This window comes from Leucopleurus acutus (genome assembly GCF_964270905.1).
Source record: "Leucopleurus acutus genome assembly, chromosome: 4".
NCBI lineage: Eukaryota > Metazoa > Chordata > Mammalia > Artiodactyla > Delphinidae > Leucopleurus > Leucopleurus acutus.
Window position 1 is genome coordinate 131,429,932 of NC_139146.1, and position 5,277 is coordinate 131,435,208.

At 43.4% G+C, this 5,277-nt stretch overlaps 1 long non-coding RNA gene across 2 annotated transcripts; it reads left to right on the forward strand.

Moving 5' to 3' along the window:
• Positions 1-1,085: 1,085 nt before the first annotated feature.
• On the forward strand, positions 1,086-5,072 carry LOC309961189. 2 transcript variants are annotated; one of them, XR_014326168.1, is made up of 3 exons: positions 1,086-1,127; positions 2,781-2,904; positions 4,991-5,072. It is a non-coding gene; the product is annotated as an uncharacterized lncRNA (long non-coding RNA). The 2 variants fall into 2 exon arrangements; XR_014326169.1 differs by lacking the exon at positions 1,086-1,127 and adding an exon at positions 2,494-2,596.
• Positions 5,073-5,277: the final 205 nt, after the last annotated feature.

Here is a 5,277-nt window from a genome sequence, read left to right on the forward strand (position 1 = left end):
GGCCAGATGAGCATGGAGAGCATCTCTCCCAGATGCCCTAGGCGCCTGACAGATGGCTGTGTCAATTGTGTTTAAAGACACTGTGTCCTCCTGTTCCCTTTCAGGTTCTTTTAAAGCTGTACCAGCCAAGCTGAGTGAGAGGGAAGGTGTAAACATCAGGGTTGAAATGAAACTCGAAAACCACTGAGAAAAGAAATGGGGAAGATATTTTGAAAGGACGCGACGCAGACTGGCGATAGGTATGATTGGGGCATTGTCTGTGAAACTGGTCCCAGCAATATGCTTTTCCATTCATTCTAGTCCTTTTACCTTGAGTCCAGGATCCCATTCTCCCATCCAGCTCTTGATTTTTTAAAAAAACCCTCAAGATGGACACAACTCTTAGATTTTAGTTGCCACTTGCCCGTCGGCAGGGTGTCTTGGTGCAGTGCCCAACCTACCCACTGTCCCCGTCAGCTGTGTTCACCTACTGCTTCTTTAGTAACATCAGCAGAAGGCAATGGATCTCTTATAGCATCAGGAGCTCACTACCTCCAAAAAGCCCAGGCCTGGACAGTCACTCCCTGAAGCACGTTTACCATGTAACCACATAGACCTGCTGTGTGTGCATCACTTGGAAATCTGGGAAATCAGCATTCTAGGTCACTACCTAAAAACTTAGTCTATACTTAGTTTATTTCTAAGAGGTGGGCACTCATTTCAATAAAGCACCAGAGCATAGCTTTTTTATCGTTTACAATAAATTGATCACTTTCCTTCTCTCAAAATAAAAAAATTAAAATAAGTTTTATAATCTAGCAACTATTTTAAACAAACACAATGTGTTTTTACAATCTGGATGGGGAGGAGGGTGTTACACTGCAGTTTTGTCACTCATTTTGATTCATTCATTTGGGAAAACATCATAAATGTGTGTTCTCTTCAAAGTTCTATTTAGATGCCATCAGAGGTAATGAAGGGGATAAGGCATGGCTGCTGTCTGTGTTCACAAAGCTCAAGGTGTAAGAGGGAAGACCAATAAGATTTTTTTCATGTATCTTATTAGACCCTTATGCGCTGAGTGCATTTTACCTGAGTGCATTTTACCTGGGCTTCCGAGCAAGTTACCTTGGAACTGCAAGATAACTGTAAGATCATCCTGGAGGGGCAGGGGGACGATGTGGTTACTGGCAAAAATTTTGAGCTGAAGCTCAATTCTGCTCCTCTAAGTTCCTCAATAGTGTCTCTTGAGTCCAGCCTTTTTTCTTCAGCTAACTATTGTCATCACAGTCTGGAGAACTGCACAGACATCCTAAACAGTCTCTTCTAGAGGGGCCATGTCCCTTCCTTACAACTATCATTTATCATAGAAGGGACGTCAGATTGTGTCACCCTTCCCCTTTGCCACAAGCTTTCTGTTGGCTTTCTGTTGCCTGTAGTGTAAATTCTAAATGCCTTAGCTCAGCATAAGAGGCCATGACGGGCTTCCCTGGTGGCGCAGTGGCTGAGAGCCCCCCTGCTGATGCAGGGGACATGGGTTCGTGCCCCGGTCCGGGAAGATCCCACATGCCGTGGAGCAGCTGGGCCTGTGAGCCATGGCCGCTGAGCCTCCGCGTCCGGAGCCTGTGCTCCGCAACTGGAGAGGCCACAACAGTGAGAGGCCTGCGTACCGCAAAAAAAAAAAAAAAAAAAAAAAAAGAGGCCTTGTAGAGGCTGCTTCAAACCTTAATCTTATTGCCCGTCATTCTGTCCCCCAACCGTGGCCTTCCCCTGAATACAGCTTAAGCTCTTGCCATGCTGACGTCCTGATCACTCCACAAAGCTCTGCTCATCCATGACTCCAGGCCTCAACACATGCTTCTCCATCATGTCTGTCCAGCTGGTATGTTTCTCCTCATGCCTTAAAGGTGCAGAACTCAGATGTAGTCTTGCCCCGTGTGCTCTGGCAGACAGAGCCATTCCCTCCTGGGAAAACCCACAGCACTTCTTCATTCCTTTAAAAGATGATATTATTGGTTTTCTGCTTGCACGTGTCTTCTCCACTAGACTATGAGTTCCTTGAGGGGAGGGGTTTTGTTATATCCTAGGGACCTAGCAAGGTCCCTGGCATAGAGTGGCATGTTGACAAATGCTCCTTGAATGAACAGATACATGAAAGAGAAATTGCACCTGCTCCAAGGTCTTATGTCATCAATACCCCCTTTTATTCATTGTTTAAAAGAGCTCAATGACAAAGTCATTCCATGGACGTTTCCAGAGTGAGTATGTGACCACCTCTGGCACACACCTCATTCAATATCAGGTTACTGATGCTTTGAATGTAGCTACAAAAAGCCAAGTTCAGTATACAAGCAGATTACTTCTTAAGCCCAGAACCTCTGTCCCTGCTTTCTCTCAGCTCCCCCATCATTAGCATCTGGGTCAGGTCTCTCTGTACGGAGCTGCTGACAGTCTTTATTTTCCCTATCTTTTTTTCCCCCTGGCTTCGAAGAAGTACAGCAGTGCTGTTTGGATGATTGTGGCTCTGTGATGCCAAGATATTTTAGAACAATGTTATGATGCCTGGTCACACCTACTACCACTGAGACAAGCCCAGAAGTTAAATTATGAAGCAAATGTAAGCTTTGAAGAAATCTTTATTTAATCTGTATTCCCCTGTTTCATCTGCACATCCATCCAACACAATCTGCATCATTATTAGCCACATCAACTTGCTAAAAAAAAAAGAGAGAGAGAGTAAAAAGTAAGACATCTGTGTTACAGCATTAATATATTCAAAGGTTTTTACTTTCATCTTGCAGGCATTAACATTGTGTAAATGCAATGTAAGTGCAACTTACAACAGCACTAAGTTAGCAGAAGGAAAATGTACTCGGGAGCCTAGCCAAAGAAGGGAGCCAACAAAAGAGAAGAAAAAAAGAAAAGGTATGTTTGTGTGGAGGGGACAAGCAGGTTAGGAATTATGTAAAAAGCAGAATTTTACCTAGAAATAGAGTCTTTTGCCTATTGCTCTCACAGAGCTTCCTTTCTAATTGCTAGCACAATTTCTAAGGCACTGAGGCAACCCTCAAGCAGTGTGCGGAAGGTGTGTTTGTGCTCCTATGCCCTCTGGCCTGGCTGCCAGCCTATTCCCTTAGATCAGAGCCAGCAGGCAGACTGTTTTCGAATACCGATCACTTCACCCGGACCTAATCCTTTGAGTTCTCTTTGGCATCCATTCCTTCTGCCAGTTTCCTCTTCTGTTCCTCTCTTTTCTTCTGAAGTTGACAACAAAGACATCCTCGGGGCCCTCCTTGATGTAAGACCACTCTTGATGTTATTACAGTGTGTTTTTTTTTTTTGTACCCTAAAGTTGCGCTACTTTTATATTCAACTAGCACAATATTTGCACACCAGAAGATAAAGAACATGTGAATAAGTTATCCAGAGTGATGGTTTCTTTTTAATTTGTACCCCTCCGTGTTTTTTTGATGTAAACCCTTTCCTTTCCCTGTCACTCATCTCCATACCTGATCAAGAACCCGAAGTTACTTCTATACCTTAAATTGGCCTGACCTGCCACTTTTAATTTCAAAACTATGGCTGTATGAGATATGGATGAATATGGAATTTCTATGAAGCACAAAACTTTTGAACAGTTCCTGTCCTCTGTGATAGTGAGTTTTTAAAGAGAAATCTCCAAAGAGCTAATTAGTAGACAAGTAGAGCTCAGCCTGAACAAAGCTGAAAAGATAGCAGGTAACTAAAAGGACCTGGCCATAGCTGACAAAAATCAAAGCCCTGACAGAGAGCTGGCAGTAACCTTGGGCTGCTAACTGACAGAGACAATAAAAAAAAAAAAACCCCTCTGAACCTGGCAGAGAGTGACAGCCCCACTAGAGATTCTCCAAAGAGCACAGGATCTCCACTGCAAGGAAGCGTTAATCTTCCAGCAGGCAAATCCAAAGGCTTTTACTGCCCATCTCGAGTCTAAAAGATGTGAACTGGTTCTGCTCCGACCATCCCTTATGGAGGAGAGAGAGAGAGAGAGAGAGAGAGAGAGAGAGAGAGAGAGAGAGAGATGAGGCCCAGGAGTTTTTTTAAGTTACTTGAAAAGTTCCATGCTGACCGTGAACTTGAGGATGGAGTCGTGGGAAGGAAGACTGTGCAGCAGCCCGAGGTGGAGAAGAAGCCTGACTGTTCCTGGGGGTTCAGGCGGATGGCAGTGAGGAAGAGCCGGCAGCAAGTGTCGGTTGGCAAAAGCCAGTGCAGGCCAGGACTTAACGAGCCCAGCGACCTACAAAATATGGTTGGAAACAAAAGGGATTGCCATTGAAAGAAACCTGAGGCATGACAGGGAAAAAAGAAAGTGGGAGTCAAGGAAAAGAGTCACAGCGAGGGCGAGAGTCGTTCCTTATTAGAACACAGACTTTATAAGAAGGGTGTGGAGCAGAGAGCTGCATTTTCAAAGTCCTAGAAGCAAGAGAAAACACACAAATAATGATCTTCTTTCTTTAAATTAATTTTTATTGGAGTATAGTTGCTTTACAATTAAAGAAGGTTTTTAAAAGATCATTATTTTTGACACAACATTGTAAAAATAATGATCTTTTCAAAGCCCTCTTGAATTCACTAAGAAGAGAGAGCAAGCTCTTGACGGGTTTGTTAGGTTTAGGCACTCATGGGCCCTCTTCTAAAATTCCGAGGGTGCAAAGGGAGGTAAGAAAGGATGCTTCCGTTAACTGAGAGATCTGAAAATGTCTTTCTGTAAGCATGAGAGTCCGTGCTGTAATTCTGGGCACACAAATAGTTCTATTTAGGAAAGAAGCCAAGCTCTAACAAAGTGCTATAACTACGAGGAGGGAGAAAACTTGAAAGCAAGCAGTTAAAAAGCATTCTGCTTTGAAACCCAAACGCTAATAACATACATTAGGTGGTTTTCATTATCCCTGAAGAAGGTCTTAGTTCCAGACAAGTACTTCTGCTTCTATATTTATTCCTCCCCAAGATACTGAACTCTGAATCCTTACAGACATTGCAGCCCTTGAAGACACGACCAGTGTTTGCAGACCCCAGGGACATCATCTCAGAGGCAAATAAGCAGGACCAGGTGAAAGCTTTAAAAGGATAAACCCAAGGGATGGTTTTAAAAGAAAGGCATATAAATATGCTTACATTCAGGGGAAAATGCATCTCAGGTTTCTTGCTCAGACGCCAGTGGCTGTAATCATATACCTCAAAATGTGTATCATATAATTATATTTTTATGGTAAATATGATTATATGTGTCATTTATCTTAAAGAGTGTCATCGACTCCT